The 14,806-nt window shown below is 44.1% G+C and overlaps 1 protein-coding gene across 1 annotated transcript in view; it reads right to left on the bottom strand.

Moving 5' to 3' along the window:
- col4a5 (collagen, type IV, alpha 5 (Alport syndrome)) overlaps positions 1 to 14,806 on the bottom strand; it is a 44,192-nt gene that overhangs the window by 22,307 nt on the left and 7,079 nt on the right. The window lies entirely within an intron of this gene.

Genomic DNA, 14,806 nt, shown 5'->3' with positions numbered 1-14,806 from the left:
TCTGTTGTAAGAGTCTCGTGGTCAAATCTTGACAACAAAAACTCAGTTTTGCTGCTGTTGAAAATCACCTTTTGGAAATTTTCCTTGTAAAATAAACGTAAAAATGCTTAAATGCTCATCATAATCTTTGTTTGAATGTGTTTGTTGGTAAATCCAAGTTCTACAGTGTAAGCGCAAAAACAGTTATTTCGCCACTAGAGGGCGCGCCACCATTGCGCCGCTGCTCACGCTACAGGCAGCATCTCCTCCCACAGAGAAGGAGAAAGTCTGTTTGATGATGGGACAACAGGTGCAAGGTCAGCGAGGAGCAAAACATCGAGCTGGCCCCAAATACTTGAAAACAAAACAGGCGCATCCCCCCAAAAATCCTTCCGTTTTCCAACAGGATACGGTCCTCAGGGCGAGACAGCTGCGGAGAAGAGCGCTAAAGGAAGGCAGAGAAGGGAGGGAGGGAGGGATGGGAACAGGAGTGCCAAGCTGTTGATTAACTTTTCCCATGATTGTTGACACAGCGAATGCCAGACGGGCACCGATTGCACGCATGCCAGGCAGTCAGGTTGTGAGAAAGATAGAGCGGCAGAGAGCGCACGAGAGGGGACGGCCAGGCAGACGAGTCAGCATTCTTCTGTGTCTGCAAAACCTTTTGTGTGTCCACGTTTGTGCTGCTGGTGTTCACGGTATAACTGTCTTATAGGTCGGTGCAGACGGCAGTAAGACTAATCGACCACTTCGCTCATTGGTCAGTTAATTGTTCAGCCTGCAAAAGGTGAAAAAAAGGCCTCCTAGATGATCCCAGTATCAACGGTGACGTCTGCAGATGTTTTGTTTGTGTCACCAACGATCCGAAACCCGGAGGGGCTGCATCAAACAACGTGCCAACAATAAAGAAGGAGACGTGTGAAGGAGTTAATGGGTCGGATTCAGAACAGTGACCACATACGGGCCGAGTGAGTCCCACGGCGAGACGAGCGGAGGGAGGTCATTTATCCGGTGAAAACACACCGACTCTCACACTGACTCCCAAAACAGAGTCACCGAGTCAGAAACAACCAGCGGGCGTTCACACCCTTAGCTGAAGTGAAAGTAGCAATACTGCAATATACAAATACTCCATCACGAGTAAAACTCAAGTGCAGAAGTATATTTGGAAAAATGCATAAAAAAGAGCAAATTCTCACGCTAAAAAGGATAAATCGCTTATGACTACAGCTGCTGGTTTCAGTTCTCGCAGTGATGCTGCTGGATCTGGATACACTGAATCTCTCTACTGAAAAAATTAAAAACACATTTGATATTTGATGAAGATGAGCCTTTAACCGCAGCTGCTGCAGATCAGAAAAATATCGCAGTAATGTTCTTTTTAAATACAAGAGCACCTGATAAAAATAACAAGTTAATACCTGCAAAAGGTCCCTATTTAATAGAAATAATCAATTAATCAGTAAATTGATCGACAAGAAATAACTCGCAACAATTTTGATGCTTCTCAATCATGAATGACAAAAAGTCAAGCAAAAAATTGACTGTTTGCAATAAACAACAGTAACTCTGTGAATGGGAGGTGAAAACATCTGCTCACATCTGCACCAAATCACATATAACGGAGTAAATCTCTGAAGATGTCGGTTTGGCTTGTTGTTGGTGGTGTGTGTGTGTCTGTGTTTAGTTACTGTGCATGCCTGTGTGTGTGTGTGTGTGTGTGTGTGTGTGTGTGCGCACACTCTGTGGATGCAGGATCAGGTTTCCTGCATCTGTCTCTGCAGCTCTGCCTGACAACATGACAGCAGCGTCTCTACGGAGGTCGACGCCACGTGCAGCAGAGAAGCTGCGTGATGCCTCTCCGTGTGCTCAACATGTAATAAGAGCTGTTTTTATCATTATTATCATCATATCAGATTTTTTGTTACAGCAACACCCATGATTTTACATCTTTACTGCTTAAGCAATAAGCCAAAACTAATTAACGACCATTTTGATGATCGGTTAATCGTTAGAGGCAGTAATGTGCACAAATGTCACACATTTGCTGGTTTTGGGTTCTCAAATGTGAGAATCTGATGCTTTTTCTCTAATTTATATCACAGTAAATTGAATAAATTTGAGTTTCAGGTCGAACAAAATTGGATTTTTGCATTATTTATTCATTAATTTTTCATTATTTGTCCCTTTAACCAAAACAATCACCTTAATCAATAATGAAAAAAATGAGTTCAAGTCTTAACTAAAATCCTTTTTGTTCTTATTAATCTATGAAATGTTTTGCTGTTTGATTCCGATGTGGTTTTATATTCTGCAAACACAGAGAGAGAGTGTACATGCACGTGTGTATGTATACATCACGTTTGTGGCATTCCAGTGTGTGTGTGTGTGTGTGTGTGTGCGTGTGTGTGTGTGTGTGTACAGGATGTGTCCTCAGTTATAAACCAGGTGTTAACCACAGACCGACTGACTGTTAAAGTCCTCTTTCACCGCACTGATCAGTGTCCTGATAGACGAGCCGCAGTGCTGTCTGGACCGTACGTGGGGGCTTATCTGTCTACAGCAAGGCACTTTCCACAGCCGGGGGTTGACGGTTCGATTCCCACTGCCAGCAAACTGCACACATGTCGAAGTGAGCAGCATTGGATTGTTGCATATTGGCAGTAAACGCAAAATGTTTGCAAACTGCTATCTGGACTGGAGGCCAGACAGGTTACCAACACACACATGCCTCACACATGGGTAGTCAAGTGTGTGTGTGTGTGTGTGTGTGTGTGTGTGTGTGTGTATGTGGAGGTGTTTTTACAAGCCCTGAATCTCCAGATTAGTCTCTGGTCTGCTTCAGCTCAATGCAGTCTGCTCTCCCACGCCCAGGCCTGCAGCTCAGGCTCTTTTCACCTCCATCTCTCCCTCTCTTTCTCTTCATCCATCTGTTTTTCCGTCGCCTCCACTCCCATCCCTCTTCCTCCCCCGCCCTCCGCGTGTGTTCGCTCCGAAGAGCGTGACTCACTCCAATGAGGCTTTAAAACATTTGTAGATGCTCAAAAAACCCTGGAGATTTACACTTAGTTGCTCAGTCACTCGGAGGTCTTCCAGAGGTTCAAACAGGCAAGTTTACGGACGCTGAGCTACATTCACGTCCTCAAATCCACATCCTGTACCCACCAACTGCTGTAAGAGCAGACGATGGCTTATAATAAATAAATAAATGATAATGATGATGATGAATAATGAAACAAAACGGATAATTTTGATGACCCTAAAGTGAGATTTTTTTTACCATAAAAGCATCATATTAATGATTTATTCACATTACAACTGTTTGTAATGTATCTAACAGAGCAGATAAGGTGCCCACTAACACTATCTGGGAGTCGGCATGGTAAAGTGCTGCAGACCAACTCAGTGTTGCACTATAGCGCGTTAAAATGTCATAAACTGTCTCTTTATAAGGATTTATAATGTGCATAAACCTGTCAGTAGGGCTGAGTGATGAGAATATTATTTAATGACTAATGACTTTCTGCTGAATCACAGCCCTGCAGTGATGACAATGACACATTTTAATGTTATAATTAATATGTTAATAATGTTTCCTATAATCTCTCTACTTGCTATCTACTTAATGTATTTTGTGTATTATAGTTTTATTTTTCCTGTTTTCCTGCCCTGTTAATCATCTCAGATATATTTGGGAACCGTGACCAAAACAAATACGACAATCAGACTATCTTAATAAATACTTTGTTATGAAAGATTTAAGCTGTCAGACAGCTCTGCCATTCATAATTCATTCACTGCAACAATAACACAATTTATTACATTATTTGACTATGATAACTTGGGCTAAATCACGATAATACCTGTATTATTACATAATTTATATATTTTTAATATTATTAATGTTTTGTCCTTTTTTGTATTCTACAGCCCTACTGAATATATAATTAATGCACAATCTGCCTGTTTGTCACATGTTTGCTTGATTTCTATCTCATAGTATGTTTATTGGGTTATATTAGCTGCAGGCTGTTGCACTGTGCACTGAGGTGTATTTACTGCTAATCTGTCGCCCCTTTGGGGTAAAATAATAGACTGAAGCGAGCTGAAATGAAGTGAGCGAGGTTTAAAAATCAGTGTTAAGCATCTCTCTCTCTCTCTCCGTGCTGTTCACCCCCTCTCTCCACCCTCCGGTTTGCCCCCGCAGCACTGACGGGGCATGTAATCCACTTAGAAAGGTCAGTGAGCTGCAGATATTTGCTCCACTCTCTGTCTATCTCTCTTTTAGCTCTCTCTAGCATTTCCCTCACTCTCTCCTCACCTCCGTCCCACTTTTTCCACCGCCGACCCTGAGGGGGGGCCGAAGTGTGCCCGCTAAGCACCACTGGAGGTCCGTATAGGACAGGTAATCACAGTCAGAGTTATGACCGCACAGGTACGGCGCTGACACAGGAACTTGGTCACAGGAAGTGACCAAAAGCATCCTAAATCTATGCTCACTTATGGTTGATTTTATCGGCTTAAATGACAAAGGCGGTTCAAAATCTCAGAGTCTTTGTGCACGACAGCAAATTTATATCAATCAAATGTGATCTGGGGCGACTTGCTAACCAGATTTGATCGTTAGCTTGTACGTTGTCGCTCGCTAGCAAAGCAGCATCATTGTATGAGGTGTGTGTTTGAATGTTAGCTGGAAAATTAGCATTTCCAAAGATGTGGTTGAGGTCTTATTTATTAATTTCTATCTATATTCTCCTCTTCCTGGTCTATTCCCATGTGAGTGAGCCAATCAACTTTGAAAGATTTGATCTAAATCTCCCTCGTGACAACGCTACATTTCACTCAGAATACCCATCGCATTCCTGAAGCTAAAGATGCTAACTTCATCAGCCAGAGGACAAGTTTAATACCACTCTAGTGCTAATTTTAAACTTTAAAAACTCCCTCTTTTGGTTTGCTTTGTCCTTCACATCCGTCTCGTAAACTTGTATACTTGTTTGCGATGTACTTACAACAAGTTGGATGCAGTAAAGTTAGCTTGTTGTTGATCCTGAGTACTGCTACATCAACAGTAGACCACAGAGGAGATGAGAAAAAGAGATTCAGCTCAATTCTAGCTAGCTAGCTAACCTGACTGACACTTCTTAAAATGGTGTAAACATGCACCGCTGTGAATAACGTAGTTTTATGTGTTTGTATGTATGTTTTGCTAAAGCTATAGCGAGCTAGTCACACATGACTGGCAGAGAAAGTACAGGCAGGATTTCCCAATGCTAACATGCTAGCTTGACAGCTGTGAGTACTAACAATAGCCATGGATGTTAGGTGTTTTCCAATATGGGAATGAGACTAGTTGGATACGGTTAGCGAAGAAAGCGATGCACTGCACTCCAGTACGCGCCTCCAGCTAACCCAGTAGCACAAAGCACACAGGGGGATGCAACAACGAATTAGCCTTAAGCTAGATCTCAAAACTCCAAGCTATCTTGGACAATTTTTAGCGTGTTACTACTGGACACTGTCGGAGTAGATGCTAAAACAACAGGACTGTCAAACACTGTATTTAGCAGTTTTGAAATATGACACCAACGTGAGACCAACTTGAAAACCGTAGCTACAATTTGCATTTCTGACACGCTCAGACGTGCTACATGCTACCTCCAACTACATGTCAAAATTAAAACTCGGACCAACACAGATGTAGCTGAAGCTGGTTGGGGGAAAGTTGGCACAACAAAGTAATGCAGTACAAAAAAAATAAATGGCATAGGAGTATCTCAGAGGTTCACCTTTTGGGCAAAAACAAACTGCATTAAAGTGTGAAAAGGAGCCAGGTGTGTGCAGAGTGATGGAGAGGTGAGCCAGGTGAGGTGAGGAGGGGGAGGAGGAGGAAGAGGGGGAGCGAGCGGAAGGCACGCACCCAGGGATTAGACTGGCGAGACTGGAATTCCCCCGCTCATCAAAGACTGATGATTAGACACCTATACACACCGCCCTGCCCTGGGTAACACACACACACACACACACACACACACACACACATTCATGCAGTGCAGAAACACACACATGCATACCGTAGACAGATAAATACTCTCATTAACAGTACACACAGCTGCAAAGACAGAACAACTAAGAGTGTATTTAAGAGTGTATTTCTCTCTTTTGAACATCATTAACACACACACGCACGCACACACACACACACACACACACACACATACACACACACACCGAGCTTGTGAAACCCCCTGATTTGACCACAACTAATAACTTCTGCTTTCCAACAGTGATCTCAGCTCAGCAGTCAGTAACCGCAATCTGAAACTAGAGCCAACATGTTCACACCAGCTCCAAAGTGACTGAACCACACACACACACACACACACACACACACACACACACACACACACACAACCCACAATTGCACACAACAAGCTAATCATGAATCTATTGGTTTTTAATGGGCATCAAGTATTCCAAGCATAAGTGAGGGCACTGGCTACACGTACACTTGTTTTGCACGTCTTACATCAGAATCTAATCGAATTTATAGTCTAATTTTCACTCCGCCCCATGTACCATGATGCATCTCTGTTAGCGGGACTGGTTTCCTGCTCTAGATGTGAATCGAGGGAGGCCAGAACACACTGCAGAACGCCAGAAAAGACCAGAAGAGACGGCAGAGGAAGAAGAAGAAGCTGTAAAAACTAGACAGAATCACTGTCAGCTGCCTTAGAAACAATCTCTGATGTGAGTTATTGAACTATTTTTTTGTTTGTTTGGTCAGAGATGGAAATATGCGTCTTTTTTTCTGCTCGTGTAAACAACTAAAGTTTTTTGTTTGCATCTGGGTTGCACCTTTAAAGATGAAAAAAGCTGCTGACAACTTGAAAAAGTAGAGGATTACGTTATTATGATGGTATCATGTCATCTGTGCGTGTGTGTTCTACTTCACGGTTTGAATATCTGCGTGTTTGAAGCGTGTTTATCCTGTTCAGGGGAGCGGCGCTCCGGCCTCAGAGCCGCCGCGTCAAGCCGTCGATGCCTTTCATCGCCACCGGACGTCGACTGCTTCAAGGTGCTGACGCCCCGAGAGCGACGACCAAACCAAATATTTTCACTCGCGCAGAAATCTGACCGCGCGTGTTTCGACTGACTGGCTCTCTGAAAGAGGAAGACCCCCCGACTGGAGGACCCCAGGTCTCACGCACATAAACATGCCATCGTGCCACAGCGCCGGTCCAGGAATTCCATTGATATTCCCGGGAATTCTCTTTCTTCTCAATGCAATGGCTGATGAATGTTGACCCCTGTGACCTCCCAGTGAGAGGTACCTGCAGGGGGAGCACTCGGAGGCACCGCTGACCACCATCCCTGCACCACCTCCAGACTTCACTCTGTATAGAGGCAATTTAGTGCAAGTGGCAGCTTTTCATTCTTCTTTTGTTCCTGAATAATGAAAATACTGACTGTTTTTAGCCTCTTTTCATAGATTTTCAATAAAAACATCCCTAATCTGTGTTTCCTCACTCACATGAGACTCAGATTGGATCTTTTTCAAGCAGTGAAAACAACAAAATACACACCAAGTTCAATTTTTTTATCTTTCCTGATCTAGGCTATTTGGATATGTGGTACAAAAAGAGGATATGAGCAACATCAGGGCTGTAAATCAAGCAAATCATGCTTGCGTAAAGCCACTATGTGCTGAATATGAAAATGATTAACGAATGGATTCAACCCCGGGGACAATGACGTTAATGCCACACAGAGGCTGCAGAAACTTTCACCAGGAAAGTCAAACAGAAAGCTGAACCTTATAATTTAAAAGATAAAATAATTGAAAAATCTGAAACAAATCTGTCAACGTTAGCGTCGAGGAAAGCAAGACATGAAGACTAAAGACAGAACTTGACCGGAGTTTCAGGGCACATTTGATCTGGATTTTAATTTCAGGTTTATGTCGTTCTATAGTGAGTGAATGTGCAGTATGAAGGTGGTGGGTTGAGGGGTCTGAGTCTTGCTCCAGGACTCGTCAGCAGGATTTACGGCTGCAGAAACATGATGTACTTTTAGTTACAGGTCGCCCTGCTGGACATTTAACAGTACTACAGCTTGATGTTACAAACAGTAATACTTCTTTCAGTAACACACACACACACACACACAACACCAGAGTGTGTTTGTGCATCCAGGTTTTGGCAGGAAAGCATCTAGTTGGATCTTTCGAGCTTCTTTCCCATCAGCTGAATGAGAAGGTGTGTCTGGAGGAAAAAAAAAAGCTGACACCTCGGTTGACAAATCGCTGCAGGGAAGGTGAAGAAAACCCATAATTAATTTCCATTAAAATCAAGGGCAATTATAGCTGTTCTCAAGAATATAATCATTAGAGTTGTGCAAACTAGAAAAAAATGCACCTTTAGTCGGCATATGATTCAAATGTTGGTGCTTTTTCTGTCTCGACTTTGCTGTAAAATGCTTTAAGTTGTGATTTGTTGGTTTGCAGCTGTGCAGAATGTGCAAACCTGCACTGCTAACACATAAGTTGTTTCTATTGACGTCTGTTCCGCAAAAGGTCCTCACGTGGATCTTTTAAGCGGCGGGGGGGTTGAATTCCTTCCACTGGGAGATATGACAACCCACCCTAGTCTAGCCCAGCCCTGCCCAGCCCGGCCCAGCCCGGCCCGGCCCTGCCTAACACAGGTTGAAACATGCCCGTCTACCTCTCTCTGAAACATACATCACCGCTTGGCACGCTGCACTGTAGCTACGGGCAACAAGAAATTAGAGAGGGGAGCGGGGGCTTGCCAGCCGAATACCTGGATGTGTGCAGCCTGGGGACAGACTGAGAGGAGGGAGGAGGGAGGAGGGAGGAAGAAGGAGAGCAGAGGTGACGAAGACAGAATGACGAAAAGGATGGAGGACAAGGGAAAGAACGCCGCCTTCACTTTCTAGATACGCTTTGTGTGTCTGTGTGAAGATTTTAGGGAAGCATTCGGGTTCACTGTCAGAAACTGGAACCACAGAAGAAGAAAACACACAAATCAGTGTGGTCCAGATTGTTGTTGGTCCTTTGGGCTCTCAGAGTGAAAAGCACAGGGGTCACATCATGATGAGGCGCTGCAGCAGGACAAATGAATCTGTGTTTAAAGACATTCCCCTGCGTCTCACTCAAGTTCAGGGTTCAGACATTTCTGTGAAGTCTCATCAGCAGCTGGAAATACGTCTCGTCCACGTTCATCATCTGTGACTACGCCTCCTGTCTGCTCTCGAGGGTTTTTTCACCCGGAGCCAAAAAACCCTCAGCTGAAAACATCGGTCCAAACAAATCGCAAGAAAATAAATGAGCCTGTTTACCTTGAAACAAATCGATGTTTAGACATCTGTATAAACCTTCGAGCAAACAGCAAACTGCTCCATGCTTCCATAAACCGAGCATCGAACCCTGCAGGCTGGAGGTGTATCGCTGTTTGGATGAGCGGCAGCCTAACCTTAATATTTACCCAGAAGCCTCCGCTGTAGACAAAACAAGATCTCGCTGGTTGTCCTGATACTGTATCTGTGAGATAGCGGGACAGACAGGAAGGAAACACACGGCTGCTCTGTGCTCAGTTCTGTGGAAGAGAGTTGTGATGCCGAGTTCAGCTCATAGAGAGTGTTTACGATGCAAAGCGGGATTAACGGCTGAGGTTTTCACACTAAACCGCCTGCTCTAACCGTGGATTTTCTGACTGGAATTGAAAGTTGAAGAGAGGTTGTACACACCTGAAATATGAAACCATGGGCATTAATCTACCACTATGACAACCTCCACCAGATTTTGGAGCCTAGTTGCAGGGATTTGCTCCCATTTGGCCCCCAGTTGTTGTTCAAGCTCATCCCAAATGTGCTGGATGGGGTTGACGTCAGACCTGCCAAGTTCTTCACACCAGACTGGGAAAACCATTTCTTTATGGACCTGGTTTTCTGCACAGGGGGGCACTGTCATGATGGAACAGGCGAGGTCCTTCCCCAAAGCCCACTAATATTACATTGTTTGAGAAAGTTAGGGGTCAGGGGTGTCCACATACTTTTGGCCATTAGGCATTTTGTGCAAACCTGTGCTTCTACCTGGCCATGTGTAGTTCCATGTGTCCACCACACGAGGGCGGTATCAGGAGTGGAAGCATGCAGGTAATGATGAGAAGCATCTCAGACACAATAAAGACTTTTATGACTATTTTTAGAGTTTCATGAATCAAAAATCCAGAAAGACTAAATTATCAAAGTCATGTGATGTTAATGATTTAAACCAGGAATTGAACTGACTGCAAAACACAGGCGGATTTAGTGAGATAGATCTGACTTTACGGTGACAGAGGCATGAATGAGCTACATTTACATTTTAGCTGCCGACTGCGTTTTCCAGCAGCGGTTTGATTCAGATCCCCTCAGCCGAACATGCTCTCTCTTGCTTCACCCAGTCCTGAGCGTCTGATCTGATCTGGGGGAGAGGCAGGTCCCAGCAGGTTCCTGCCCTGCCTACATTTCTCTTAAATATGCTCACTTAAACAGCCTCTAATGAGAACAGGCACATCTGAGAGCTGCAGCTGAAATGTGGAGTGTTACAGAAAAAGTTAGACACTTTGAGTGGAAACATGGAAGACTTCACCCTGAAAATGCTCGACACACTAACTGATCCTGACTAGATTTAAGCATTTTAGCAAGCTTTAAGGTGGATATTCAGTCGTTTAAGCATAGCCCTCTTTATCTATACTTAATCTTTGTGTTTCACACTATAAGAAAAGCAGCATTTTAAGCTTTGTGGCTTTTTTGTGCACGTCTGAGATCATGCAACAGGTTTTTAGGGGTTACTTTAGCCTCAGATGGGGATTTTCTCAACCAATAAAGGAGCATTTAATCCTCTTTTTTGCATAATATCACATTTTAGAAGCAAAAAGTCACCAAAACATAATCAGCAAAGTTAAATAAATGGAGCTGTTCCTCCATCTTCACTCATTCTGTAAAACTTCAAATCTAGACCCTCTACCTGCTACAGCTTTTGTTAAATCAGCAGACAGCAGGGGTCCTCAATGCTTTATGGCTGCCCAAATATTTGCCTTTAATATGTTCTTCATCGAGGTTAGCTGACCATCTCTCTTCCTCTATCTTTCACCTGTTTTATCTTTCTGTCTCACTTCCTTCTTCCTCCTTCTTCTTTTTCACTCTCAAAATGTTTCTGTTTTCTTTCTCTTATTAAACCTCGCCTCTCTTTCCCTCCACCCCTCTCCTCCTCCTCCTCCTCCTCCTCCTCCTCCTCCTCCTCCTCCTCCTCCTCCTCTTCTTCTTCTCTCTTTCTGTGCTGTGACAGGTGTCTGTCTGCTTCCCGTTGTTCTGACCGGCCGGGGGTCTGTTTGTGTAGAGGAGACGAGGAATGCCGAGCATTCGGTGTTGACATGCACAAACACACACATATGCTCACACACACACACACACACACACACACTTAGATACAAGCAGAAACACAAGCAAAAAAAAAAAAAAAAGATGTAAGAGAAAATCATCTGAAATAAAAGCAAAATCCTGCTTTCCAAAAATGTTGGAGTGATTCATTTTCAACTCTAAAACATACCTTTCATCACCACATACAGGTGACAAACTAAAAGAAAAGACTGTAAATCAATCAGACTCTGTGGTCACCGCATCTGAAACCAACTGAACACTTACAGACTCCGATACAGACACTTAATGCTGTTTTTTCCTTTCATTCATCACCCATCTGTGCATCTGCACCAACAGTGAGAACAGACCACAACCTGTCCCTGAAGACCTCCCAAAAAAAGTTATTACAGGCAAAACAGAGCAGGACCAAATAAAAGAGGGAAGAAAATAATAATAATAAACAAATAGCCAATGAGCAAACACACGTCGGATCAGGTGACTCTGCCTCCTGCCCCCCTCTGTGTCACTCAGCAATGTGAAAAATGCTCCAGCAGAAACATTCACCTTGCTCTGCACTGCTGAGCACCGTCCTCTGACTGCATGCTAAAGGCTTAGCTGCATACCAGCCGCCACACTGACCCGGGATTAACACGCACGCACACACACGCACACACAAACACACACACACACACACTGGAGCACAGCGGTGCACGGCTTAGTGTAATGTACAAACAGTATTTGTGACTTCTGTATGTACAGTACAAGTTATTAGGGGTTGAGTCTGATCTGATGCAGGGGAAGTGAGTGGAGGAAAGACAGAAACTTAGAGAGACTCATAAAGACGAAAGGTAAGAACAAACTGAGTCCGACAGGTGAAAGTGAAGAAAAAGGAGTCCATAGAAACAGAAGAAATGAAGGAAATGGGGGCACATTTGTGATTTGGGGATATGTAAAATACAAAAATTGGCTTATTTTGAAGGAACAGAAGGAAGTAGAAGCCATGTCTGAGCTTCAGGTTAGTTTAAAGCTGCACTGATCGATAATTTTTCGTACACACTGAATCAAATCACCAGACTGTGCAGCTCTACTGAGCGTTTTACCGTCTTTCAGCTCACTGTTTTGGTTTAAAGGTCCACAAATGTACTGTTCTGATTCACTCTCATCGCTCCCATCAACCTCATATCCAGCTGAAGCAGGCAGCCAGATAAAGCTAACGACTAGCTGGGGAACGCAGTGGAGCATATAGCAGCTAAAGAGCCAAATACTTCCCTCAGGAGATGGTGGAGACCAAAAACAGAGCTGAAAGAAGAGGAATATTGGATTTGAAAGCTTATATTGCTTTGTTGCTGCTAGGAGTGTAAATAGACGACCGTCTGCTTACAAACTGGACAAAAAAGATGAATTTATCATATGTTTACGGCTTGTTCTGCTGCCCCCAAGTGGCAAAAATCTGTTAACGCAGGTTAAGCGTAGGCACTAAAGCTACCTGATTGGGATAGCTGGCCGTGGGTGAAAGAAACCATCCTCCAGAAAAGGCAGCAGTCCTATAACAACATTAGATACTTCCATCTTTCCCCCTGAGAGATAAGAGACGAATTCTCACAGCCACAAGGGGTTCTTGTCTGGAAAATGTAAACATACCTCGATTGTTTTTAGGCAAGGAGAGGAGGAGGAAAGAAGGGAGGTGCAAATATTTTCGTGTAGCTCGTCCTGTACTTTGAATCGACTGTGTCTGGACAAGTATATAAAAGCCAATGAGGTAACTCTATACTCTGAAATATGTAAAGAAACAGCAGACACACACACACACACAAGCAGAAACACACACTCTTCGCCGTCTTCTCCCATGTGGGTTTTGGGGAAGCCCTGTTTCCTCCTCAGAGGCGTGATGAAAGAAACAGGTGCCCGAAATGGAAGAGAGAGCATTAAAAGTAGTGAGGGAACAAGAGCGAGAGAGAAAAAACAGAGAAGAAGAGAGAACCAGGCGCCCTCCCACACTACAGCGAGGCTCGGGTGTGTGTGTGTGTGCGTGTGTGTGTGTGTGTGTTCAGTTGCATGAAGCCACGCAGTCAAAACAGCTTTCTGACCTCTGAAGCAGCTCCGGTGATTTCATTCTTTCGTCCGTGAGCACCCACAGACTTCGCCTTTAGCGCACTAAGCTGGGTGTTATAGCAGCCTGAGTGTGTGTGTGTGTGTGTGTGTGTGTTATCGCTCCTCGCCATCGGTCTCTCCCGGGCAAACATGGGTTTGCGGCGGTTCACGCGAGATGAACAGATAGAGGGTTAGTGGAAAGATGGAGGCCAAGACGAGGGAGGGAGGTAGAAGACGGAGGATGTTAGAGTGTTAATGGAGGAGCGCTTCTTAACGAGGCTTACAGGCAAGCTGATTGGTGCTCCTGTTTTGCTATGCCAATTAAACCAGCAGCAACTCTGAGGCATCGAGGTTTCTATCATTGTGCTGTATAAATCCAGAATTCACAACATGGTATAAGTTGAGAAAAATTGTTTGTTGGTTATGATGCTAGGCACCAAAAACCTCCAAAATTTAATTATTTAGTTTGTGTTTGGTCGTATTTGACGGCTTCAGAAAACGCATTCTCTTCTTTCCAATAATCAATCAAAACACTCCAGCTGGCGTTGTCGCATGTCGTCATCTCTCTCGCCTTGCTTCCCGCCTGCGTAATCTGTCAAATTAGCAAAAAAAAGCCAAGACTGGATGCCACAAAAAATGCTTCCAGGCGTCTGAAGCTCCGTCAACGTCATTCGTTCAGTGAGTCAGATCATGGGGCGTCTTTGGCCGCTCGATCCCAGGTTGGAAAATCAATCAACCAATCGGAGCTTTGTTGGTTGATTAAGAATGGATGTCATTTTATAGTTTTATAACGGTATCCACTTCAATGTCAACAAACGCTGAGCAGAATAAAATAAAAATTGGATCTTGCAGAGGACGCACGTTTCCAGCTCATTTCAGTGGGTTTGGAGTGTTTTGCACTCGTCGCTTGTGTGAAAGAACATCTATAGCGCTTGTTAATGTCGGATAGAAACGACCACAACATACAAAGGGTCACGTCTGGACACCCGACGTGGAAGCAAAGCGAGCTCAGGCCGGGACAGACGGCGACATAAAGGCGCTGAATGATGTAAAGGCGAGCGAATCAGCTCTAACTCCAGCTTCAGTTTGCTTCAGCTGCAGAACAACGCGCTCACTCAGCCTGTGGTATCAACAGACATCTGTTGATCAAGGTCACCAGCTGATCTCAGACAGATTAAACTCCTCTCCCTCCCTTCTTCTCTTCAGAAAGAAAGAATGCAAAACAATAAATGCTCCTGTTTGGAGTCGGTCTTGTGTTCCTACATCGTCTGTGTTTACTTCTCTTTTGCTCCCAATCACTCAGGCTTGATTGTTT

Source organism: Chelmon rostratus, chromosome 23 (genome assembly GCF_017976325.1).
Source record: "Chelmon rostratus isolate fCheRos1 chromosome 23, fCheRos1.pri, whole genome shotgun sequence".
Taxonomy (NCBI): Eukaryota; Metazoa; Chordata; class Actinopteri; order Chaetodontiformes; family Chaetodontidae; genus Chelmon; species Chelmon rostratus.
Note: the sequence above shows the minus strand (reverse complement) of the source record. Positions and strands in the feature narration are given on the sequence as shown.